The sequence below is a fragment of the Rattus rattus genome, chromosome 6, assembly GCF_011064425.1.
Source record: "Rattus rattus isolate New Zealand chromosome 6, Rrattus_CSIRO_v1, whole genome shotgun sequence".
Classification (NCBI taxonomy): domain Eukaryota; kingdom Metazoa; phylum Chordata; class Mammalia; order Rodentia; family Muridae; genus Rattus; species Rattus rattus.
In genome coordinates this window covers 51,941,408-51,969,276 of record NC_046159.1, presented here as the reverse complement: position 1 = coordinate 51,969,276, position 27,869 = coordinate 51,941,408, and the positions used below count along the sequence as shown (strand labels likewise).

The window sequence follows — 27,869 nt, the reverse complement described above, 5'->3', positions numbered from 1 at the left end:
GATGTGCTAACGATGGGCTAAATCACTGTTCTAAGCACAGGAGACAGTGGTGAACAAGACAGTGATGACAAGATAAAGTTAAAGCTCAGACACCCGATGGGCTGTGGGGTGGATGAGGTCTTGCTCCTAGACCTCAGAGCCACCCACAGAACGGGTGTTACTTGACACTGTGATGTTGAAAGACAACAAAATGTGCAGAATCTCCCAGCTCAGCATTCCACAGGGGATAGCACCAAGCCTTGGCAGATGTTGCCCTAGGGAACTGCACACATCAGGGAGCTTGTCGAAGAAAAAGCTCTGAGGGAAGTAAGAGCATATTTTGGGGAAGGGAGGAAGGGAGACTGGAAATCACCCTTGTTGGGAGTTCTTAAAGGAGGAACTGGAACCAGTCTGTGACCTGTACCTTTTCAACAAAATAAAATCAAAAGCAAATATAACAACTATCCTCTCATTCTCCTGCATTTAAAAAAAAATATATGAAATATATATAATATATATGATATATAATATATATAATATATATAATAAATATAATATATATATGATAGATATTTTTTTCTTGGAGTTGGAGAAAGGGCTTTATAAAACATAGATGGCTAGAACTTTCCATGGGGACTAGAGTGGCCTCAAACTTCCAATGATATTCCTTCCTCCAGAATTCTGGGATTGCAGGCATGCACTGCTGCCTGGGCTGCTCCATGCATTGGATTTTATGATTATAGTGTTACTAGACATTTTCCTCCATAGGCACAGTTGATAAGGTTGATTATTAGGTCAGCCCCTCTGACAGACTAGATAGATTTTCCTCTTGGCCTTTGATGACATGTGACAAGAACACAGGTGACCTGGTGATTGGTGTAGTATCATTAAAGATCCTGAGATTAGTCCCCAATGCTACCAGATGTGAAGAGAAGGCCAGTAGCTAGGACTTTCCCAGCTACCAAGAGCCACCACTCTCCACAAGGGCAGGAGATGAGAAGTCCCTTCTCTTCTTAGTAGAAATGCCCTTTGCTGTCTTGTGTGGAGGTGTTGTTCTATGCCCATATTCAGAAGAAGAAAAAAATCATTCAGAGCTCAGAGTAAAACCCAAGTTTTCTTAATCTAAAATCCCGTGCGAAGAAGCAAGGTCTAAAACAGTGATAAAAACCAGCTTCCCCTGCCCAGTCAGTCATTTCCCACTGGTTCCCTCACCACTGGGGACTGAACTGGGGCTCTTAATTGGCAAGAACCTCATTATAGTAGTGGGCAGGGTAAGTATGGAAGTTTGCACATTTCAGCCACATCCTGTCTTTTCCCTTTTCTTCGTACTTGGACACACACACAAGCACACACACATGCACACACATATACACTCGAGCACATACAAATCTTCAGAGCAATGAGTCCTTTGGAAGACATGGAGGAACAGAAAGAGTAAGGGATTTGTACCAAGTGGCTTAGCTCCTGCATGATAGGAATGGATTTACGGTAGGAAACAGAGCCTGACCTCCTGACTACTATTGTACGATCCCTCATACGATATTAATATGGTTAATATGTAAGATCCACTGGGCTTCCCAAAATAGTGCTCAGTGGGTAAAAATAGAAGAATCAAGGTTCAGTAAAATCACTAAAACAATGAACATGCTGTAACATCCAGCATTTGTGCCCACTACATCTCCTTCAACAGATGGGATTATTATCTAGGAATATAGTTCCATGGTAGGTACTTACCTGTGCTTGAGGGTTCAATCCTGAGGACCACAGAACGAGAGCGTCTTGTTGGAATGAATGCTAATGGGTCTTGGAAAAGGAAGCGATGAGGAATCCATAGACTACTGCAAATTCACAGCACAGTCCAGTGACAGCCCAATGGTACTCATAGCTGCAAACAGGAGACAGAACTTCCTGATCTGAGCACCCCACTCAGACTCCAGGATGGACACTTTGCATATGACATCATTGGCTTTCATCTTCTCAACAAGAAACTACAGCGAGGCTGGAAAGACAGCCCAGCAGTCAAGAGCACTGGCTGCTCTTGCTGAGGACCCAGGTTCAGTTCTCAGCACCCACATGGAGGCTCATAATTACCTGTGACTCCAGTTCTAGGGCATCTGATGTCCTCCTCTGGCCTCTGTGGCTACCAGGCACACATAGAGTACATAAGCATGCAGGCAGGTAAACATTTAAGGCTTGTGCAATCCCTTCACCGTTCTCCTCCACCTTGGGGTATTTAAGTCGTCTTTAACTTACATATCTTGTTAAAATCCACCTTTCTCCACAAACTATTATCTCAGCTTATGTTAACCCAGACTTAATTCAAAACACGGACACGGAAGTAACCTTTTGCAGACACTTTGATGCAGTGTTTAAATAGAAAAAACCAGGGAAAAAATGCTGGTTAAATGCCTGCAGCCATATTTAAAAATCTGTCGACTGTCTGTGTTCTGTGAATTCTTTATATTCCCCAATTGAAAAAATGTGTCACCGCCATCACTGAGGAGTCACATTTAGATGTGAAAAAGTCCTAAGGAGAGGTAACTCCTTCAAGAAGCCCACGCCCACTCCTGGGCGTGGCTTCTCCTTTTCATGAGCATCTTCCTGTCTTCATGAACATGAAGACACTCATGAGCTTAAGTTTGCACTGAAACGCCAGTCTGCTTTGTCGTCTGCGCTGATCAATCCTGAAACTCTTTTCAAGATGGAGTCATGAACCCTAGCTGCTTCACCTCATGGAAGTCACTGCTGCAGGCAGCTGTGTGCTGATGTTTGGTGTTTCTGCTACTCTTGACGTTTTTTCTTTTTAGTAGCCTATATGGGAACATCTCTGAAGCATTATACTCACAGCCTTAAACATATCCTGAAGGAAAGTTCTCTTACACCCGGGAGCTGGCAGAAGACCTAAAAGCTCTCTTCAAGCACAGTGAGGAGAGAGCACTTAACTTTTATTTTTAATTTATCTATTTTTATTTTATGTGCATTGGTGTTTGCCTGCATGTATGTCTGTCTGAGAAGGTTGGATCTTGTAGTTACAGACAGTTGTGAGCTGCCATGTGGTTGCTGGGGTTTGAACCCAGGTACTTTGGAAGAGTAGTTAGCACCCTTAACCATTGAGCTCTCACTCCAGTCGTGATAGCTTAACCTCTTAGTCAAGGCTCTACTGCAAGCTTGGACTTTTTCATGCTTCCCTCTGGTCTCTGGAAAAGCTGTGTCTATGTCCCTATTCAGATGTGAAGATGCTTCAGAACTCAGGCTTTAGCTATTATCAACCCTTCTGGTCCTTCTGGCTATTATGAACCACTCTGGATCAAAGTCTCAGAGTGCAGAATTGAGGCGGAAGAGAAAGATGGAAAAATTAAGGGGAGATGGGAGGGAAAGGAGTCAAGTTAAAGTCTCCAGACTAGAGAGTCAAGGCTTCCTGCGTGCTTAACGTTTGCAGTGAAGACTGTTTACATAGAGAAGGTAATCCATCTACATGTAGATATTTCAAACAGAAATGTGAGGACAGTAATAAGCCTGTTTGAGGCTTAATCTTAACCACTCCTCTCTTCTGGCTGTAAACCTGTGATTTTTTTTTCTGAATATTTTACAAACAAGATTATACATTTTATTTACAGCAAAACACATCTTACTTCCCCTGCGACTTTGTGTAGTAAGGATTCCTTGCACTCTTGTGACCTGTAAAACCATCCTTTGATCTCATTTATTGGAAAAGAAAGGGGGCAGGGCATTTCACAGAAGCCTTTAAACAGTAACTTTGGAAGTTATTATGTAGCCACAGCCATTGTATGTTGGCTACTCACACCATACCTGGGTTTGTAGTATCCTCAGGAATCACCTCCCCATCCCCAAGCATGTCCATGTTTAAATCTCTGAACAACACTTTCACAACCAATCAAAATGTAAAGAACAAGGGATGCTGGGAGGTCCAGACCAAAGTAATCTATCTTCAGCACAACTCATGCACCTGAGGCTGAGAAACACAGCTAGAGAACCAGGAAGTCAGCTATGAGATTGTATCTCTTGGGAATATCCGGATGATACACATATGGGAAGTCTCAGCAACATGGCTGCCTAAACACAACCTGCAGAAAGAGGATACCAACAGAACATGAACATGGAAGGGGGAAATCTCACCTGGCCTCAACCCTAGACAGAATTACAGGCAACTAAAGAGTGCTGAGAGCAGGAGAAATAGTATTCCCAGAGGAGGTCACACTGATCGGTTATCCAAAACCAAGTGGTCAGCCCTAAAACCGCATACATTCAAGGAACATTACACAGACTGAGCAGACTGTATTTATATATTTAAGAATGCATATACAGTTATGAAACAATAATTAAAGAAAAAGAGGCCAGACTCTATGAATCTAAGAACAAAGTGGGGTGGATGTGATATGCACAGGAAGGATTGGAGGGGGGGAAGGGAAAATAATGCAATTATATTTTAATTTCAAAAGAAAATTTCAAAAATGTGTAATAAACTATTTTGATTTAAAAATAATAAATGTTAACTGATTCCTTGTTATTTTTTTTTACCTAGTCTCCCCAGCATTAACATTTATGAGCCTGTAGGACAATACCAAAGCCAGCAAACTGACAAAGCTACCCTGCACCATTGCTGTTCCCAGTTTACATGGGCTCTTTACCTCTTACCTCTCATACAGGCTCACGTACTCATTCCCTGGGTGAAGACAGCATAGCACCACCACTCACTCATGCTATCCTATTAAGACCACCCCCAGCTCCTTCTTACCATGGTTTATAATCACCCAATCTATGATTAATATTTTTTGTTTTGAATTTTTATCATTTCAGAAATGCTATGTAAATGAAATCACCAATATCTAATACTATGAGGGTTGTATATATCAATGATTTATTCTTTTTTTTTACTAAGTAATATTTACCTGGGTCTGTGTGTGTGTGTGTGTGTGTGTGTGTGTGTGTGTGTGCGTGTGTGTGTGTGTTTGTTTGCCTGTGTGTGTTTTTGTGTGATAATTTGTTTTTCTGTCTACTTGCTGAAGACCATCTAGGCTAGTTGCAAGTTGGAAACTTTTATTAAAAACAGCTGCAAACATTCATATATAGTTTTCCTTTGGACATAACCTTTTTTTCTCTAAAAATAATACCTAAGAGTATAACTGCTAGCCCACATGATAGCTGGAGGTTTAGTTACACAGGAAATAGTCAAATTGTTTCCCAAAGTAAGCGCGCCATTTTCATAATGGTGCCTACAATGTTTGGATGGTCCATTCTCTCCTCATGACCCCCAGCACTTGGAGTTGTTGCCTTTCTAGTCTAAGTAACAGCAACGATTGCTTCCCCTTCGGATTTTAATATGCATTCCTTAGAGTGATGCTACTGAATACGTACTATCTGGAGGCCCTCTTCAGTGACACAGCCACTCATATCTTTCATCGTTTTTCTTATAGTGTTGCTGGTTTTTATTTTAAGAATCAGTCCCTGCAATTGAGCCTGTAGTTTATCTTCTCACCCAATTTACATGGGCCTTTTCAGTGCAAAAGTTTGTCTTATAATTTTAAAAAGGCACTTAGAAGAATAAAAATAACCATGCCTATTGTTTCTTACAGTAACTTAGCATGTATTATTCTTTCTTTTCTTTTCTTTTTAATGAAAGGCAGTTTTATTAAAAAGAAAAACAACAAAAGGGAGATGGGGCCAGAGCACAGGTTAGTCCATCTAGAGCACAGGTTAGTCCATCCGGGCCTCCAGTGTCCTGGTGGTGATCTTGTCTTTTTCAGTGATGTGGACAATGGCGTCCATGCCTGATATGGCATCCTGGTCCACAGCATTCAGCATGGCCTGAGAAATTGTTTCAAACAGGTGTTCTGGATCCATGTTGGGCTCCCAGAGAGACCCACACATCCCATACATTTATTCAGAGCAGGTATCATTGAATATGAAGTCATCAGCCACCATGGGACAGTCAATGAGGTCCAGAGAGCAAACAAAGGGCTTAAAGACCTTTGGGTTCAAGCCAGCAATGACAGGCTCTGTGTAGAAGGGACCAAACGCTTTCTCATACAAGAGGTTGACCACCATGCTCATGAGGGTGTAAGACTTGATCTGCCAACCTTCCTTCAGCTCATACAGGTTCAGTTGGAACTTGAGATGCTGAGCAACTGTCTAGACATTAGTGGTCAGGCCAGCTAGGCCTATGTAAAGCCTATGACCCATGGTAAAGATCTTATGGAAGTCTGTGGACACCATCTGGGCCTGATCCTTAAATGCCTGTCTATAGCGATGGCCACACAATTCTTTCCCTTCATGGCCATAACAGGTGTCCATTATAGGACATAATGGACATGACTGCGCTGTAGTAGGAGCCCGATCTCCACTGCGTTCCCTGTCACATGTATTATCCTTTAAAGTATTTCTCTTTAAAGTGAGTTTCTCTTTTCTATGACTGGAGAATAAAGAGAAATTGTATACCAAGAGAGATTATTTGGAAATAGTTTCAGGCGTGAATGAGAAGAGAGTTTGGGTGAATTTTCACACCCTGTCTCTCCTTCAGCAGAGCTCACAATGAAGAACTTCTCTCACAGACTGAGAACATAGATGTAACTTCAGGAGAGAAAGCATGCTAGTGTCTGAGTTTGGTTAACTTATGCAATTTTGCATTTCAAGTTTCTACGTTTTAATTTAGGCTTAAGATTTTGAAAGGACGTACCATACTCAAGCCTGAAAATATCCAATTTATGAAAATGTAAACACAAACAGTTGTCCTTCAGTTCAGGACTCCCCATAGATACCAACTTCACATACATGCACAGTACCAAAATTTATTTGCACGCAAGCTCCCTACATTCTCCCCCACACTTTCAGTCATCTGTAGAATACTTACTGTCATGTAAATGATATATAGTTGTATTGTCCTGCTTAGGAAAAAATGATGTTACAGCTTGACAATGAAGTCCCCCATAGACTCATGTGTCAAACACTTGTTCCCCAGATGGTATTACTATTTTGGGAGGTTCTGGAAATGTTAGGAAGTGTGGACAGGGTTGAAGGAAGTAGGTCATTTGGAAGCATGCCTTTGAGGCTAGAACAGGACCAGGTCCCTTGCTGGTTCTGTTTCCTGCCACCTTGAGGTGAGCAGCCTGTAATACATGCTCCCATTGATGGGGTATACTTGTCTTAGCACAGACCTGCAATTGGCAGAGAAAGGGACTATGGACTCTAATCTCTAAACCTCTGACAAAGAAATTGTTTCTGCTTTAAGTTGCTTGTGTCAAATGTTTGTCATAGTGCCAAGAAGACTAACACAAATGACAAGACAAAATAGGCTGCATATCTCTAGCATGGTGGCAGTTTGATTGTAAAGACACAAATTCACAGATAACACGGCCTACTGCACACTTTCACATGCTATTTATTAGCCACAAGGCAGTGATGAGCTGTGTTTTTAATAGGGTTGTTTAAGCGATACACAAGTTGTTCAAATATGGTTTTCCTCACTGTTTAAAAGGTCATTCAGAAGAGATCATAGTGCGCTATCTGCAACTCTCTGGTCCTTCTCAATGACAACACTGACCTCTAGTGTTCTCTTCCTTCTAGAACGAATAGACAGTCCAGCAGTGCCTCATACTCAGATACCATGGTTTCAGAGACCACCAGCAGCAATGTTTGTTACAGATCTGCAGGAAGTCAACTCTAGTGATTCAAGCCCGCCTCTTTCAACAGCTGCTCAAACCAAGCCAGTTCTTTTGAAAGGACATCTACTAGGTATGCACAGCCTGGAACACTGTGGGACTAAGACTGCAAAATAAGGGCTGAGATATCAGCCAAGGTAAAATACACAGACAAACTTCCACATCTGCTTGACGCTTTTATAATAATGATTTCTGGAAAGTGTATCACTGTGAACTATTTTACTCATGGACTGGGCTCCCCTCTTCTCCCTGTAAAACAAAATGATTTTTGAAAGTACAATTTCCAAAAGACAACACACACGATAGTATTTTATTAAGAGGATCAGATGCATTTTAAAGCAAGTGTCGAATATTTGCAACAGCAGGGTGTGGCATTGAACCCATTACCACCTCCAAGACCAGTTACTGTCCACCATCCATATGCTGACAATCCAACTCAATCTGCATTTCCATTTTTTCTCTGAGACCCACCGTTTGAAATGTTATTTTATCAGTTTCATTCCCTATTTTGAACACCAACATTATTTCCCTCATACAAGTTCCTTGGAAAGAGAAGTTGGCAACATCTACCAGCCTCCCAACTAGCAAAGTTGTCATTCTCAGACTAAATTTCTCTTCATTGGATACTTTCTTTTAATTGCATGCTATGTGGCAAGAAGAGGGGGGCAGGGGAAGAGAGTGGGAGAGGGAGAACTTTCTTCTTGGTTACCCTGCGGTGATCTCCTTGGGAACAAAATAGTAAGAAGAAATATCAAGGGACAGCACAAAGGCCCTTCTGCAGTGGGTGGTCACTATCATTAATTTTTCATTGTAATCCTCACCAACCTAAAGCTCTGTGAACTATTAAATTACTATGGGGATTTCCTCTGGGCTTCTGGCCCCAGCTGGTCTCAGGATGTTCTCGGCAACAGGCAGTGTGGGTTGTGTTTTCTGAACACCTGTCACCTGCTCCATACAATAATCTAAATAGGATGTGCATACAAAAGGCCTATTATCAATTATGCAATGATCAGCTTGGCTCAGGCTGAACATCTGTGTGGCCTCCCTTAGAATGTGTTGAATGTTCCCAAAACAGGGACATCAAAACACAGAGGGCCAGAAGGAGCATGAAGATAAGGCTGCTAACTCATTCTTCCAGCTTCAGTCAGAAGAGCCTGAGCACATGGTGCTTGATCAGTGGGTGGAGGGAGATGTCTGTAGAAGGCTCATGTGAGGCATGGGGTTTGGACAAAGCACAACTCTCTGAGCTTCCAAGCAAGGAGGAGAAACCTGATACAAGGAGGAGAAACCCGGTACAAGGAGGAGAAACCCGGTACAAGGAGGAGAAACCTGGTAGTTTCATAGATTCCAAGATCATTGGGTTTAAAACAATCTTTGTTTCTACATCAGTTGTCAGATGCCTTCAAGGCTGAATTAGGGAGCTGGGGATATGATTCCATCAGTAAAGAATTCACCATGCAAGTATGAGTGAGGGTGTAAGTTTGATCCCAAGGATCCCTGTGAAAAGCCAGGTAAGGCAGTGTGTGTACCTGGAACCCCAGAGCTGGAGAGGCAGAGACAAGAGGGTACCTCAGGCCCGTTGGATAGTCTTCCTTACTAAATCTAGGAGCTTGTGGCTCAGTGAAAGACTCTGTTTAAAAAATAAACTGGAAAGTGATTGGGGAAAGACTTCTAATAACTATCTCTGTGCACATTCATTGCATGAACACACATTCACACACACACACACACACAATCTATACTGAAAATGTTGGCAAGGCTATGATGAAAAGTTGCACTTAGTCTACTGATGTAAAAGTTGCTATAAGCTTTTAGGAAGAGCACTTTGGAGGTGTCATTCAGTATCCTCAAGAAATACATTTAACATGAATTAGAACATTGGGGAACAATCTGGTTATTGCTCATTACTTTCTATGGGTAAGATACTTTAATGAAGCCCTACTGTCAGCTCCACTCCTATAGAAGTGGAAAGATATCTTAATCATGGGGATTCCAGAGAGATCTCAGTTACTAATCTAGCTAGCTTTAGCTTGTTTCTGACGTCATCTTGTTTATTTCCTTTCTTCTATGTGTTAGGTCTTATTCTTCTACAGCTACCTTAGATAAAGGAACACCAATTCTGACTGATGAACGTCTTAGGACAGAGGGCTGTGAATATTCTGTATGCAGAATTGACTCTGGCATGAACAGAATCTATATTGTAAATCCTGAGACAATGAGTAAAGTCTGTGATTGGTTGGACCACAGCAGACCATGCGATGCCTAGTACTTGCATTTATTTATTTATTTATTTATTTATTTATTTATTTATTTATTTATTTATTTTCATTATATAATTTTAGAACCTGCAAGCACATTGAAGACAGAGGTCATCAGACTTCTGGGGTTCCCTGTATGGTCATGCTCTTCATAAAGATTCTTTGCCACCTCCACCTCTGTCTCTTTGCTTGGGATTCATAGAGCTGTGGATTTTACCCTAATTCATGTAGTAAAACCAGTAGGCATTCAGGGTCAGAGGTGAGGTGAACCTGGAAGTGCACATTTTCTGAAGGGTCTCTGTAGAGCTTGCTTAGATCAGTCCAGAAACTGATGTAGCCTTTGAAGGCTTGCTGTAGCATTGACATTGAGAAGTCTTACACTTTCAAATCTGGCCAGCCAAGCATTAAGATGCTTTCTGCTTCTGCCCTGGTTAGTCTAATCTGAAGACTTTTCTATGATGTTGGGAGGGAGATCTAAACTAACACAAACTGAGATTCTGTAGCTAATATCTTGCTTATAAGGATGTTCTTGGCCAGCACTCTATTCTAAATGTTTCCAGCTATTTGATAGTTTCATGATTTTCTATTTTTAAGAATGTGAATTTCTGGCTTCTCCTGCTGTATTAGAGGAGCTAACCATCTACTCACCTCCCATCAGAGACTGACACAGAACGTGACCGGTTGCCACCTGTTCCACTTCCCCTAACTCGCTCCACTCTTCCATGTGACCAACCTGCTCTTTCAAGGCAACGGAGCTTGTGAGCCGCATACTAGGTTTATATTCTCCAACAGTCACGTGGGGCTAATCACATTTGTATCTTCTTAAAGTCAAATGAAGATGTCCTCTTCAGTTGCACCAGCCTACTTAGTCCCTTGGTCTTTGGCAGCACAGATGAGAACATCATTATCATTAGAGGCGACTAGAAAACACTGCTCTGTACATGATTCAGAATCACAGCCGACTCTGGTATACAGTTCTCCCGTCCTCACACCATTTGTCTCCTAAGCTATATCTCACCCTAGAAATGGTATCATGGAAAGAGCAAGAATAGCCTGAGGGAGAGGGAGAGGAGGGGGCCACTGACAGAACACAGCTTCAGCACTACACTCCAGGGAAAGAACATTCTATGAATTGTCTCATTTAATTTCTTCAACACTCCTATGAGGTAAGGGAATGTCTGACTCCTCCTTATTCTAAACACGAGGAAACAGAGTTTAAAAGTTGATTGAAATCTGGAAGGACACCACCAGTAATTCATGGAGCTGGGATTTAAGCCACAATGTGCTTGGCCCTACCAACTGCGATCCTAACTCATCATTTCTAGCAACGGATCCACGGTCTCTGTGAGTGGTGAGCCCTCTTGAAAGCCCAGTTCCCATAGGGGTTGGGGATTTGGCTCAGTGGTAGAGCGCTTGCCTGGCAAGCACAAGGCCCTGGGTTCGGTCCCCAGCTCTGGAAAAAAAAAAGCCCAGGTCCCATGGTATCTGCAATATGCACCAAATTAATAAAATTAGAAAAATTACACACTCAAGCAACCCTAATGGCCACATGATGTGAAACTGGACAGTTTCTATTTTGATGTAGACGGCTCTTTATTTCCATAACCATTGTGTTGCTTCTCTCACAGGATTTGATGGAGAATTCAGAGCTGACAAATATTACCTACTTTTAAATATGAATATTTACTCCATGTAATTATCAAGAAGAGGGTCCATTTGATATTCAAATGGAAATATTTTTCTTTTTCAAGCAAGTTTATTATTAACTGTCTCATTCCACTCTTATTTATAAGCATCATTTTCATAAGCCACATTTAGTGACATTATATTATATTCCTAGAGTTGAGGACAAAGCTGACTTTAATTGTTTCTCACGATGTGGGAATGGGAATTAGAGGTCACTTGGAAAGGGGGAAGACATCGAGTAATTAATCTCATTATGGGCAAGAGTTCTGACACTTTCATGTCTTTGGGTAAAATAACTATTAAGGCCCCCATGTACAAATGTCTCGGCAGTTCTCTGTTTATAGGTCACCCAATCTTCATGAGTGCTTTACCTACTTTCATTATAATTATAATTTTTCATTTATAATATCATTCATGGTGCTTTCAGTTCACTAGCCTTGCTTCCCATTTCCACACCTGAAAATTATAATTCTCCTTTTAAAGAATGCAGAATGCTTACGGCGAGCCACCATCAGTGGAGATGAGTGGAAAAAATATAATTGAATGACGACTTCTTTTAACTGTAACAAGGTAACATTCATTCATTTGGCTTGCGTCAAGCTTTGACTATGCTCTGTTTGAAAAGTATCTTGCAGTTTTCTAAAATATAAACGTCTACCAGAAATATTTTTACGACAGGAACTTGCTCTGCCAGGACCAGTAATTACCATCATCTCTGCCAGTGAAAAAGAATGCTTTTATCTGATAAATGTATGCATGGGAATGGGGCAAGAGGTTTTCATCTTCAGCCCAGAGGTTGGCAGGGAGGGAAGCCTTTAAAACAGGCAGACAGAAGAGTTTATCTATGTTGGTTCTCATTACAGCACTGGTTACAACCACACATGATGCTAACTCTCTTTAATGCTTAGATGCGGTGCCTGTGCGTAATTTCTTTGATTTCGTTTTCAACACAAGGTACTCCTGTATCCCAGGTCAGCTGCCGACTTACAATCCTGCTGCCTTTGCAACCTAAGTCCTGGGATTAAAGACATGTGCCACTGTATCTAGTTATTTTTCTTGTGTTATTAGATGGAGACCAAAAACACAGGAGTTTTATACAAAATTCCTGCGACTGCAAGCATTTCATATTCCAAGGTTTTACAGATTCTGAAATACTTGTATATTTTATCAGTTGAGGATCTCTAATCTGAAAATTAGAAATTCTCCAAAATCTAACATTTCTCAATGTTCAAAGATTTTGAAATGTTGAAAGTTTGGAGCATTCCAGGTATCACCCTTCAGATTAGGGATACTTGACTCATACACTTCAGACTCATTTATGGACCAGATTTCTCGCCAGTTTAGGAAGAATTTTCTTAAGAAAAATTTATTGGAATCCAATACTTTCAATAAAATTTGAAGGGAAAATGATTTTTCAGTATAGGCAATTTTTCCTTAATGGAACTGTTGAGCTGAAGAACGCATTGTCCTTTCCACCAACACCCATGAATGTCTACTGAAGCTCATGACGTGGTCCTCAGTGTGGCCTGTACCTGTGTTCATCAGTGTTAAAGTGGAAGGCTTCACTGGGATGTTGTGAATCTGAAGACACCAATCCACTTCATCTACAACAGAGCCCGAGAGTTTTAGTTTTTAAGAAGCTCCTGCCCCCAGTTATCCAGAGATGTGAGACTTTAAGAATTATTAATAACAAACAGTCTAGCTCAGTGGAAGATAACTTGTCTCATATACCCAAGACCTTGGATTTCATCCTTAAGGTCTCACAGGAGGAAAAAAAGGAAGAGGAGGATGAGAAAGAGGAGGAGGTAGAAGAGGAAGAGGAAGAGGAGGAAGAGGAGGAGGAGAAGGAAGAGTAGGTAGAGGAGGAGGAGGAGTATGACGCCAAAGAAAGAAGCAAAGAACCAAAATAGAACCCTGAAAAGAGCTCTGGAACACATGGAAGAGAGATGACTAATTGAAGAATTGTAATATAAAAAGAGGTTCATTTTTAGCATCATTTGGGTAGTTTTTCTTTGACGAACATGCCCATTATGAACGAATCGGAACGAGACTTCTCTCTAAAACCTTGGATAACAACCAGAAGGTGCTAGTTCTGTTGTGAGTTATGCTTGACTTGTAATTTGATTAAGGTTTTCATTTCCTGGTGCTTTTCTCTGGGGACAGTCCCTTGTCCACTGGTGGTCACTCGGATGTAGAGAGAAAACTTACAGTGTTACTGGCTTGCAAAGTCAGTTGAGAATGTTTGCATAGCTCTTGGGAAAGGAGTGTGCATACGGAGGGAGAGGATAGCAGAAAGAAGAGGGGCAGAAAGAGGGAACCCCAAATGTTGTGTAAAATGTATAGCTGATTCCCATAACATACACTCTTAGAAATTCAGGGAAATCACAAAGAATGGAATCAAAATTGCAGCTGTAACTCATAGCAGGGAAGAAAATGTTGGCAACTTGAATTCAGCCAAGTTAATGACCAGTAGTTTCAGACACAGCAGAATTCAGACCCTCTCCAACATATAACTCTCAAAATCCAAGCATTATCAAGACTTAGTTAACCTTTTCTATTAAGAACAAATATATTAGACTCTGAAGACCATGCATTATCTGAATGCATATTCTTAAAAAAAAAAAAAACAACTCTGGAAAACTATATTTTAAAAGCCCAGTAATCTTGAAGGTCATACAGAAGCTACCCACAGGCCACAGTTTGCTGACTGACACAATGGAGACCTATGTAAGTTCAATAAAAGCTTAAAGTAGAAGTTGCTTTGGAGACATACATATTAAGGTTTCACATGATGAATGATGAATTGGACTCAAAGCATATATAGAACCTTCTGGATAAGCAGGAGATCATCATTTTGTTCACTGGATCAGGAAGAAGTATAGAAAAATGGTTTTTCTGGTGCTGGCTTGTTGTAAGGAAGGCATGGTTATTCCTGTGAACTGATCTCAGCCTCCAGGTTATGGTACAGCCAGGTAGGTATTTTTCAGGATTCTGTACTCGGAAACTCCTGTGTAACCATTGACTCCAATGCAGAATACTCAGAATAAACATCTTATTACAGTCTAGAAGTCTACATGTCAGGCATTTGTGCATAGCGGGTCAGTGTGATCCTTCTGAACTATGCCCATGGGCACTCCTTGATAGGCTTACTCTTGACCTGAAGCCTCTTCTAGCAAGCTATGCTTAGCTGGGGGCTAGCAAGTAGACAGCTATTCAGCTTCTCCTGTGTGGCTGTGTGAGAGCAGCTGTACTCCCCATGGTTTAGGCTCCAGGAGTTAGTGTTCTGAGAGAGAAGGTGTACGGCTGTAAATCTCCTAAAGCCATGCCCTCCAACATGAAATTACCGCCAAAAGATCCCTCTGGCTAAAGGCCACACAGCCCAGCCAGGTACAAAACAAGGAAAAGGAAAACTTACCTCATGGTAGGAGGAGGATCAAGCATATTTAGTACTCTCTTTAATCTGCCATCAAGGACATTTCAATATTTCATCAAGAGCATGGTAATATAGAATGCTTTTTATGAAATTTTCTTAATGCTCCAAACATATAGGTAGGAGGCCACCCTTTCTTGGAATCACCTCTGCAAGTTCTTTAGCAAATTAAAAATATTTTTATTATAATGCAGATACTGGCAATCACCTGTGAAGCAAAACCAAGCAAGAATCACTTTGGCTTCTGCAGGAGTTTGAATGAGAATGGTCCCCATAGGCTCACATATTTGAATGTTTGGTCCCTAGTTAGTGGAACTGTTTGGGAAAGATTAGGAGATGACCTTGTTGAAGTAGATGTGGCCTTATTGGAAAGGTGTATCCTGGGGGGTGGGCCTTAAGGCTTCACTCCCCTTCTGCCCCCTGCCTGCCAATCAGGATATAAACTCTCATCTACTGCTCCAGGGTCATGCCTGCCTGCTTGCTGTCGTGCCCCCTTCCATGATGGTCACAGATCCTAACCCTTGAAACTGTAAGTAAGTCCCTAAGTAAATGCTTCTTTGTATAGGTTGCCTGGGTCATGTAGTCTCTTCCCTGCAATAAAATGAATAGTAACCAAGACAGCTTCTGATAGGAACAGTGGCAAAGGGTGAGAAGACTTAGGAACTTGGAAATAGGATTAGACAGGAAAACACACACAACAAAAGGCTACATTTCAAATAAGAGAGAATAAGAGGACAACAAGCTCACATCAGGTGTCAAACAGTCAGGAAGCAGCAGGGAGAAAGAAAAAAAAATATCAAAGCAGCTTAATATGGGCAAAGATGAAATATGGTTTAAGAGGAACTTTGTGCTTGGAGCCAAAGACTAAAAGCACAGGAATAAAGTACTGCGTGGAACCTACAACTGAGATTTGAACTGGAGAGATGGCTCAGCAGTTAAGAGCACTGACTGCTCTTCCAGATGTCCTGAGTTCAATTCCCAGCATTGGTGGCTCACAACCATCTGTAATGGGATCTGATGCCCTCTTCCGGTGTGTCTGAAGACAGCTACAGTGTACTCACATACATTAAATAAATAAATAAATAAATAAATAAATGAATAAATCTTTTAAAATGTTTGCATAATGTTTCTCCTTGTATGGCACTAGGAAAAAATGTATTGTTTTACTGTAGCAATTAGTATTTTATCTAGACTTAATGAGGAACAACGCAGAGTCTATAGACTTTAAGTTTTGAAAAAAAAAATACAAACAAACAAAGACCAAACCTCCATCAATTTTTTTTGTTTCCTTCTTTAGTCTGGTCCTCAGAGACTTTCACCCACTGAGAAAAAAATCAGAGACATCTACTTCCTGCCTGCCCTGTAGCAAGAGAGCAGAGGTGTCTTCCTTGCTTGTAAACAAGCTTTTCTTTTCTTTCTGTCATTCTCTGGGGCTCCTGAATATTCATTTGAACTGTGAAGCCAGAGAAGGTTGTGACAAAGGGACTTTCCCTCTAGAATAATGGATCACAGGCACTGGAGCCCCAACACCATTAATTTAGCAGCAGCTGCCACAGCCTCGGAGAGGACAAAGCACAAGCAAGCAGGTGGTGGCAAAGGAAGCATTCTACCTCAGAAGTCTGAAAAGGGGGACCAAGTCAGGAGGACATACTCATTCCCTAGCAGTGACGCACTACCCAGGAAAAAACCCTGTGCCCTCTGTGCCCTTTCTTAACCTGGTGCCCTCTGTACCCAAGTTCACCCACGGACATTTTCCTCCCATCAATATTCAGAGCTTAGCCTAGTAGGGTTTTGTTTTGTTTTGATATTTAGATTTATTTTTATTTAAGCATGGACATATGTGTCTATGTGAGTGTATGGCAAATGGGTGTCAGTGCCTGCAAAGACCAGAAGAAGGCATTAGATATCCCTGGAGCTGGAAATACAGGCGACTGAAAGCCACACGTGGGTGCTAGGAACTGAAGTTGGTCATCTGGAAGAGCAGCGTGCACATTTGACATACTTAGAACCCAACATTTAAAATGATTGTTTCTACTTTGAACATCGACTCCTTTGTGCCTTGTTCAAAGGAGGATGGAAAGTTGTGGATGCCACAGTGATACAAGAGCCCCAAGTCTGAAACACCAAAGGCAAGACGAGGACAGGGCAGTTACTGCGCATAGGACTAAGAGGAAAGACAAATTCTATGACAGCCTCACTGTGTCTTGAAACGAAGGAGAGTTTAGAGAAATCCATCTCTGCAAGGATCATTTGCTAAGTGGCTGCCTAAAGCTCATAGGGGTCAATAGAGAGCCTAAAAGCCAAGATGGAGTACATCAGTCAGCTGTAACCTGCGTGCTCTCCAGTACTCAAGTTGTAGGTTGGGCCATAGTTTAATGCCGATGGAAATATATCCATTTAGTGGCAGCAACACTGTCTGCATTTCAGACTAGGGATTTTTTTTCTGGGCAGACCCTTCAATGTCACAACAATGTTTCTTTAAGAGACCCCTTTTTGGATGTCAGTCAGTCAATGAATAAGTTAGTCAAGTACCAGGCAGAGCCCTGAAAGGATATCTCTGGACTTTTAGAACTTTCTTCACACGTACTTCTTCCTATACTGTTGTAGGCATGTAAGGTGCCATGGCTCTCCACGGAGCCTGTATGTCTGCATAGGATCTGTGTGGCACACGCTTGGCATCACCAGCTATTCATGCCCTATAATAGTGTGTTGAGGAGGGAAGGACTATAGACTAAAAGGATGAAAACAGTATGGGGTTTCACAGAATGACATTACACTAGAGTTGGGCAGAAGGGATCATAGCAACTGAGTGGCTCAATCTAATTCCACTTGGGTCTGGAGATGGTGAGGAATCCCCCGAATGATATACATCAAGTGAGTGCTTGAACCAAGACTTGACCTGTGTCTTCTGACTTCAAATCCACTCCTCTTACACTAGCTTAATATATTTTCAAATAGTTTTAATTATGTGTACATGTGTGCAAGGCCCTGTTTTTCTGGCATGTTTGGCTGTGCACCATGTATGTAGTGGTGTCTGAGGATACCAGAGAGAGCACTGGATCCTCTAGAACTGGATTTGCAGACAGTTGTGAGACACCTGTGCGCTAGGAATTGGGTTCACCCTTGTCTTCTGGAAAAGGAGCTACTATTTTTAACTGTTAGGCCATCTCTCCAGCCTTTAGACTATCTCACTATTTCAGCTAAGGGGCTCCCATGGCCTTGATTGCTAATGCTGTAATAGTTGGGGTTAGTAGCTCTAAGATAATACCGCCTCATGGTTCTGCAAACAGAATTCTTCGCTCCTACAAGGTGAAAGGCAGGTCAGGGAGACTTCCCTCTGTTCCGTTGAGGAACCAGGCTCTCTTCAGTATAAATCATGGAAACAGATGGCTTCAGGTCACAACAGCAGGGGGAAAATGGAGCACTGTTTCTTAGATGTTGTTTCTTACTTCCATGCACATTTCATAGGCTGGGAATAGTTACACAATCCCATTTTAACCAAAGGGAAAAGAATGGCAAATTTTGTTTCTCTGAACACACGCCCACAAACATGAGTGCAGCACAGGGGCATTCTGGGTCATTAGAAGACAAGAGTCTAACACATAATCTCGTTACTAGAGGCACACTGAAGTATGAAGGGCGGGCAGAAAATACTAGTGGTTTATGAATTCACCTCCTTTATAGCAACCAATCTAAATCCCAAGCCAGACCTCATGAACATAATGATCCAAAATACTGACCACCTGCTCTGGCTATAAGGTTTCACAGACCGGAAGTTGAAATTGGATTTTTTTCTTTCTAGGACATTTTGTAGCCTTCTATTGGCTTAATGTCAATAAAGCTGGACCTCCAATAAAATGAATACAAATATTTGTGAGGCTCATTGCCTGCTGCTTGGAAGCAGGTCAGAGCTGGCCCCCGGAGAACACGTGCTTGGCCGGCACGTGGCAAGTCTGACTTGCATGGCTCAGTGAGCCAATGGAGACTGTCACTCTGGAAAAATCCACAAAGTTTAGCAAGGGGCCCCTATTAAATCGTATTGACAGCTTCTTGTTTCCCTGTTTGTTGTATTTAAGACACAGTATTTCATGCTTCCTACGGTGGTTAATCTTGTCAACTTGACAGGAGGTGAAATTACTTTGGTACCCTAAAAAGAGGTGGCAGCATTCCATGGGCTGAGGTCTGAAACTGAATAAAGAGAGAGGGCAAGCATTCATCACTGAGTGCATGTAGACGGCAGATACCGTGTGACAAGCATTTCCTGAGCTCCTGTTACCATGCTTGCCCTCACTATGGACTCGTACACATACATACATGTGCTGTAGCCTTCTTTGTAAGAATGTCTTAATTTTTAATGTGAGAAAAACCCAGGGACCTTGAGAAAGTGCTGATTCTTATCTTAAAGGCTGGGCTAGGTTCTATAATCCAAGTTTCCCCAGTTCAGCTGCTCAAATCTTTAAGAACTGTCCCAGAGCTACTGTTCCTGTCTTGCCCCTCTAGCCCTGAGCGTTTTCTCTGCAGCTGGGCTTTCTAACAGCCAGAGATGTGGAGATACCAAAGCCTGGGCCACCACCGGCACAAGTGAGACAAAGTGAGTTTCTGCTTCTCACTTCCTTAGTTGAGAGGTTTATGCCTGAGGGAGGCTTCGTCTGGAATCACGTTCTTCCTCTACCTTCCCCTCTCATAAAGATTTCTTCAGACACAGTTGCTTTTCCTTTCCCAGGAAACTTTGCCTTGGGCTTCTGGAAGACCTATAGCAAGCAACCCATTTTCAGGCCATACTTTGGGAAACAGATCTAATTGTGACCCAGAAGAGCTAAAGCAAGACGGCACTGGACTTTGGGACAAATAGACCAGACTTTAAAAAATGTAGTGCCCCGTTTAAGCTAGGCTCAGAGAAATGTTCTTTAGCAATATTAACTTATCACACCTTCATGATAGCTTTGAAAGAGGAGCCACTATCAGCCCCATTTTGCAAATAGAACCAAGAGATCAATGGGAGCATTCAAGGTAATCCACTTAAAATGCAGCAAATCTGGGAACTGAGTCTCCTTGTTCTGGGTCCACGGTAGTGAATCTGATTGGTAAATGGCTAGTTTCTGCTTCTGTAATAGCAGGCTGCCATTTTCCTGATCCTCAGTTCCTGATGTGTAAGATAGGGAATGTAAATACCACCTTCAGGCTCACTCAGGGATTAAATGAGGCAATTATATGAAGTGCCCAGTAAGATGCTGAGCAAATTCTGGGTATACCGCTCAGCATATTAAACTCATTTCTCTGGTACCCAGTAGGATTCAAACTACACCTCTGCCACTGAGAAATCAGATTTCAAAGACTACTGGTAGACCAGTTCCTTTGATACACAGTCTCAGTTTGAGCCTGTCTACTTTTAGAGAGGTGGAATGCTTTGACCATTCTTGTAACCCTACTAACTGAGGTCTCTAATCCCTTGCTAGAGGGGGTTAACTGAGCCCAACCTCAGTTCTCTCTTGGTTTCTATACCTGTCTTCTATCATCTTAGTATTTATATTTAACTCCAGCTGTCCCTTTTTACTTGCTTCTTAATTTTCTCCCATAGAAGAATTAAATAATCTTAAATAATGCAAACACAATGAGGTACGTTTAACATAGAAAAGCTAGTTTATAGAAAAGATGCAATAAAAAAAGCAGGTGTTATCATACTCCCTCCAAGGTTCAGGGAACATCATAGGAGAGGACATGAAAAGGTTGCTCAGAGCCAGAGACCAGAGCAAAACTGAGCGCAACATGGCTGAGCTGTTGCCCTCAAGAACCTATAGGAGCTGTGGTTGCCTGCACAATAAAATCAAGCCTGTCAAACTCTAGCATGCAAAGGAGAGAGGAGGAACACACCAACTCCAGCCTCTAGCTGAGGAGCTCTTGACCGCTGGTAGCTACTAGAGGAGGGAGACTCAGTTTTCTTCAGGGTCTGGCTCATGGTAGGTCAACCATGCTTGGGGGGGGGATGGAGCCACACCCACTCATATATGCACAGTACAAACAGGACTCAGTGTGGTATTAAAAGAAAAGAGGATATGAATTGGGAGGGAGGTGGGAGCTGGACCTAGGAGGAGTTAGAGGGAGGAGAATATGATCAAAATACATTATATGCATGTATCAGATTTTCAAAGAATAAAAAAGTATATTAATAAAGTGGGTGTTGGGAGATGGAAAGTGGGTAGTGAGATGGCCTGGCGTTGGAAAATAGAATCAGTTCCTATCCCTAGGGTTGAAGGACAAGGGACAAGCAAGAGTGTCAGTGCCAGGATCCAGGACCCACGGCCATGTGGGTGGGATGAGGCAAGCAGATGATTTCTAATGGAGGCGGGGGAGTTCTCTCCTACCATGGCCTGATGGAACCTGAGGGACAGAATCTGTAGAAACAGTTTCTGGGATCAACAGTGGAGCAAAGGAAGAATGGTGTCTTGGCTAGTTCTTACATCACGTTGGCAATGGCTACAGTCATTTTGGAAGAGGGAACCTCAGTTGAGAAAATGCTCCCACCAGACTAGCCTGTGGTGCATTCTTTGACTGATGATTGATATGGGTGAACCCCTCCCACAGGGAGTACAGCCACCCTGCATTGGTGGCCCTGGAGCATGTCGTGTGGAGCAAGCTAGTAGGCAGTACTCCTCGATGACCTCCACATCAGTTCCTGCCTCCGGGTCCTTGTCCTGTTTGAGCTGTGGCATGACTTCCCTGGGTTGTGGACTGCAGCGTCGAAGTGTAAGCCGAAATAAACCCTTCCCTCCCTAATTGTTTTTGGTTGTGGTGTTTTATCACAGAAATAGAAAAGTAACAAGACAGATATGGTGAATGTGTACCTGAATGAAATTTATGAGAAATCACTGCTGGTAGCCTATGTGACAGGCATGTCATGGAAATTCTGGCCAGCCGTTCAATCTAAATAGGAGAACAATTCAATTAAACCATTAACTAATAGAAATACTGACTGATTAGCCTATGGAAGCCAATGAAGCTCTGCTTTGTGTCTGATCAGAGTCAGAGGCCCTCTCAGGGTTTTGTCATTCCATGATTTACTTCCAAGGTTCTGTGAGTCAAAGAAGGGTTTTCCTTGAAAGACTAGGTTAAGCTTTAAGGCTGACCCATATATTCATGTGTGGGTGACAGTTGGGAAATGCAATCATTACTTTGAGAAGCAATTTTATAAAGATGCTGACTATAAAAACACTGACTACTAATAGCAAGAAAATTCCTATTATGTTGTTAAGACAAAATTAACATTATCTACAGGTAGAATAATTCTTATTTTTGACAATTATGTTATTAAGTAATTGTTTAACATCAAGTCTTCATGCTTGACATGAAAAGTACCTTGGCAGGTACTTTTTTTTTTCATAATTCTTTGTTTTACTTTATTTAATTCTCCTCTGTCATATGCACACACAGGTTCTAAATACCAATATTGTTTATTGGTGAGACTTTCAAGCTGTCAGGCTTGGTGGCTTGTCACTGTAGGCAGAATGGGCTATTGATCCCCACTGCCATACAGTGTCCCCCTTGTGTAGCTTCTACTCCCTCGATGACTTTTACTGCCACTGTCTGTGGTAGAGATAGCTTAGACAGCTACTCTGTGACTGTCAGACAGTTTGCTCTGACCCACCTGTTCCAGCTACTTTGACACAATGGGTTGGGGTGGAGGTGGACATTGAAGAATAGCTTTCCACAGTTTTCAGCATCGGAGGCTTTCTGACTATAGACTTACCTTACACTGTCATCTCAGTCAGGGGAGCAATGGGAACATGGTTTTGGATCAGAGATTGTTGAGTAACAAACTTTGAAGCAGAAACTTCTTTGTATGCCGAGAAGTTGTGTCGGTGTAAACGTCTTCATCCTCAGCTTCTTTCCCCATCTGTATTAACTTGAGTATTTCTTATTTACATTTCAAATTCCTGGTTTCCAGGCCAACATTCCCCTGACCTCTCCCCCTTCCCTTCTTTATGGGTGTTCCCCTCCCCATCCTCCCCCCATTACCACCCTCCCCCCAACAATCCCGTTCACTGGGGGTCCAGCCTTGGCAGGACCAAGGGCTTCCCCTTCCACTGGTGCTCTTACTAGGCTATTCATTGCTACCTATGCAGTTGGAGCCTGGGTCAGTCCATGTATAGTCTTTGGGTAGTGGCTTAGTCCCTGGAAGCTCTGATTGGTTGGCATTGTTGTTCATATGGGGTCTCGAGCCCCTTCAAGCTCTTTCAGTCCTTTCTCTGAGTCCTTCAACGGGGGTCCCATTCTCAGTTCAGTGGTTTGCTGCTGGTATTCACCTATGTATTTGCCATATTCTGGCTGTGTCTCTCAGAGAGATCTACATCCGGTTCCTGTCAGCCTGCACTTCTTTGCTTCATCCATCTTATCTAGTTTTGTGGCTGTATATGTATGGGCCACTTGTGGGGCAGGCTCTGAATGGGCATTCCTTCAGCCTCTGTTCTAAACTTTGCCTCCCTATCCCCTCCTAAGGGTATTCTTGTTCGCCTTTTAAAGAAGGAGTGAAGCATTCGCATTTTGGTCATCCTTCTTGAGTTTCATGTGTTCTGTGCATCTAATTCGAGCATTTGGGCTAATATCCACTTATCAATGAGTGCATACCATGTGTGTTTTTCTGTGATTGGGTTACCTCACTCAGGATGTTATTTTCCAGTTCCGTCCATTTGCCTGTGAATTTCATAAAGTCATTGTTTTTGATAGCTGAGTAGTATTCCATTGTGTAGATGTACTACATTTTCTATATCCATTCCTCTGTTGAAGGGCATCTGGGTTCTTTCCAGCTTCTGGCTATTATAAATAAGGCTGCTATGAATATAGTGGAGCATGTGTCTTTGTTATATGTTGGGGCCTCTTTTGGGTATATGTCCAAGAGAGGTATAGCTGGGTCCTCAGGTAGTACAATGTCCAATTTTCTGAGGAACCTCCAGACTGATTTCCAGAATGGTTGTACCAGTCTGCAATCCCACCAACAATGGAGGAGTGTTCCTCTTTCTCCACATCCTCGCCAGCATCTGCTGTCACCGGAGTTTTTGATCTTAGCCATTCTGACTGGTGTGAGGTGGAATCTTGGGTTGTTTTGATTTGCATTTCCCTTATGAATGAAGATGTCGAACATTTCTTTAGGTGCTTATCAGCCATTTGACATTCCTCAGCTGTGAATTCTTTGTTTAGCTCTGAACCCCATTTTTTAGTAGGGTTGTTTTTCCCCCTGCAGTCTAACTTCATGAGTTCTTTGTATATTTTAGATATAAGCCCTCTCTCAATTGTAGGATTGCTAAAGATCTTTTCCCAATCTTTTGGTTGCCGTTTTGTCCTAACAACAGTGTCCTTTGCCTTACAGAAGCTTTATGGTTTTATGAGCTCCCATTTGTCGATTTTTGATCTTAGAGCATAAGCCATTGGTGTTTTGTTCACGAATTTTCTCCAGTGCCCATGTGTTTGAGATTCTTCCCCACTTTTTCTTCTATTAGTTTGAGTGTATCTGGTTTGATGTGGAGGTCCTTGACCCACTTGGACTTAAGCTTTGTCTATGGTGATAAGAATGGATTGATCTGCATTCTTCTACATGCTGACCTCCAGTAGAACCAGCACCATTTGCTGAAAATGCTATCTTTTTTCTATTGGATGGTTTTGGCTCCTTTGTCAAAAATCAAGTGACCATAGGTGTGTGGGTTCATTTCTGGGTCTTCAATTCTATTCCACTGGTCTATCTGCCTAAATACCATACAGTTTCTATCACTATTGCTCTGTAATACTTCTTGAGTTCAGGGATAGTGATTCCCCCAGAAGTCCTTTTATTGTTGAGGATAGTTTTAGCTATCCTGGATTTTTTGTTACTCCAGATGAATGTGCAAATTGTTCTGTCTAACTCTCTGAAGAATTGGATTGAAATTTTGATGGGGATTGCATGGAATCTGTAGATTGCTTTTGGTAAAATGGCCATTTTTACTATATTAATCCTGCCAATCCATGAGCATGGGAGGTCTTTGCCTCTTCTGAAGTCTTCTTCAATTTCTTTCTTCAGTGTCTTGAAGTTCTTATTGTACAAATCTTTTACTTGCTTGGTTAAAGTCACACCGAGGTACTTTATATTATTTGGGTCTATTATGAAGGGTGTCGTTTCCCTAATTTCTTTCTCGGCTTGTTTCTCTTTTGTGTAGAGGAAGGCTACTGATTTATTTGAGTTAATTTTATACCCAGCCACTTTGCTGAAGGTGTTTATCAGGTTTAGTAGTTCTTTGGTGGAATTTTTGGGATCACTTAAATATACTATCATATCATCTGCAAATGGTGATATTTTCTCTTCTCCCTTTCCAATCTGTATCCCTTTGATCTCCTTTTGTTGTCTGATTGCTCTGGCTAGGACTTCGAGAACTATATTGAATAAGTACTGAGAGAGTGGGCAGCCTTGTCTAGTCCCTGATTTTAGTGGGGTTGTGGCAGGTACTTTTATAGACTGTGTCTTCCTGGTCCCAACAGCATTTTTCAACTGTTACACTGTTGATATTGAATTATTCTTTGTCAGGATGGATGTCATATAAAATATGTTGTCAGCCTCAACCCTTTTGATGTACCATTCATGCAAATGTGATCAATGAAAACAACTCCAAACGCTGTAACAAGTCCACTAGGCGGTGGTACAATGCTGCCCTTTGAGTCTCTGGAATAAAGGCAACTCACTAAGGGGCCAACTAAGAGCCCTTCACAGGGTTCCAATGAAAAGAATCTCACAGAGCTTCAAGTGCTTGCCTATCATCAGCCCACAATCTAGACTATTGATCAAGGGTTCCAACCCAGGACGATCTCTACCAATCCTCATCCTTAACTCCATCACTTGGCTGCTTCTCCTGGCTGACTCCTTTTCTCTGAGCATCTGAGAAATATTTATGGCAGGTTTTTGTCTAACTTGAGAGAAGGATCTGAATCTTGGCAAGAAACTAATTGGGTTTCTGATGAGACAGTAGAATTTTGAAAATGTAAAATGTTCTGAGTGCACCTGCTCCACAAATTTCTATTTGGACGTACAGGCTTGTAAAGGCAGACCTGCGGGCATCTGATTCACTTCAGGTGAAGGGAGCACGTCCTGAAAGGCTGATGCTGACTGAGACTCCTGTCTCTATAACGTGCCACTGCAGTAACTTGATCAAGTTCAAGTTTATGCAGCCAAGGTCAGGGGACAGGGAGGAGGGGACAGCACCATGGAGGAATGATTTATTGCATTCACAGAAGAGAATTCTTGACATTTTGAAAAAGCAACGTAGTGCAGGAGTAATTAAGCCAAAGGTACACAGTGAACAATTGATTAGCATTGTCAGAGAGATCTGATTAGCTCAGACGCTTCCAGAATCGATTTTGCCAGCTACCAGTTAAAGGTTAGTAATTAAATTTATGGGCCATGGCTGCTGTCTCCAGGTGGCATTTTGCACAGTAGTGTTTGTGTGCTGCCCGGACACACAAATGAAGCCAACTCCAGTCGCCTCTTTGCTTAACAGCCTCTGGTAAAAGCATCTCTTCAGGGACACTAGGAAAAACAATATTGGGTCAAAGCTTTCCCGAAAGTCAAAGTATTTCTTATAATCCCTAGTGATGTTTGCAAGCAAGTTTTGGGTGTCTGCGAGTGGACTAAATGAAAGACGATCAAGTCAAGGTTAATTTGAAAAGTATTCATAGTCATCATTCCAATCTACCAGTTGTCTACCTGTGAGTGTCCTGTAAAGATTGACATGTTCACTTTTCTCTTTTCTTTTTCTTTTCCATTCCTTTTCTTTTCTTTTTCTCCCCTCACTCCCCACCCTGCCCTGTCTCTTTCACTCTCTTCAAGCAGGTTCTTACTATGTAGCCCAGTCTGGCCTGGAACTTACGATGTAGCCTAGGCTGACCCATCAAGGTCTGTCTTCTGCTCTCTCCTGAGTGCTAGGATTGAAGGGGTGCGTCACCACACCCTTAACAAGTTCTCATTTATCTCAGTAGCTCCTTTCAAAGAACCATCCTCTCCTTTCCCCATACCTCCATCCAGAGACTCATGCAAACACCTGCTTCAATAACGTTTCTGGCACCCGATAGACGTGAGGTAGACCTATAGTCCGTACATCCCAGCAATACCTCTTCCCCAGGTCACTGATTTTCCAGTGTTTCCCTGCAGTTACCCAACCCTCCCCAAAGAGATTTCACACTCAGTAGAAGCAACTCCCCATCCTCACAGTCACACTCATCCTTCGGTCTTAGCAGCCACACGTCTACATTCTGTCCTATAGACGTATCTATTCTGAACACTTTGTGAAGGTGTCATCATACCACATGGGATTTTTGTGGCTTCCTTTATTTACTGAGCATCGTGTTTGTGATGATTACACAAAACATCACGCATTAATGTTGCATTTAATTCTTTTTAATGGTTCAAAGTCTCACACTGTAGAAACGCATCCCATCTTCTGCTACTAACCCGTTTGTCATTTGATAAACATTTGGATTTTTCCACTTTGGTGATAGTTATGAATAACACTGCTTTATTTTATTTTATTTTATTTATTTATTTATTTATTTATTTATTTATTTATTTATTTGAGGCAAGGTCTCTGTATGTAGCTCTGGATATCCTGGAATGCTCTGTGTAGATAAAGCTGACCTTAAACTCAAAGACATCAGCCTGCCTCTGCCTTTCAAATGCTGGGATTAAACTGCACCATCATGCCTGGGAACCATTGCTTTCTTAAGCATCTGTGTATGTCTTGTGTGAACATTGGTTTTATGTCTCGAGGATATGCCTAAGAAGTAGAATTGCTGTCTCATACGTTCGCTCTGTGTTCATTTATCTTTTAA

At 42.0% G+C, this 27,869-nt stretch overlaps 1 pseudogene; it reads right to left on the bottom strand.

The window, feature by feature from the left end:
• Positions 1 to 5,690: 5,690 nt before the first annotated feature.
• Positions 5,691 to 6,310, bottom strand: LOC116902715 (annotated as a pseudogene).
• Between the last annotated feature and the right edge of the window lie 21,559 nt (positions 6,311 to 27,869).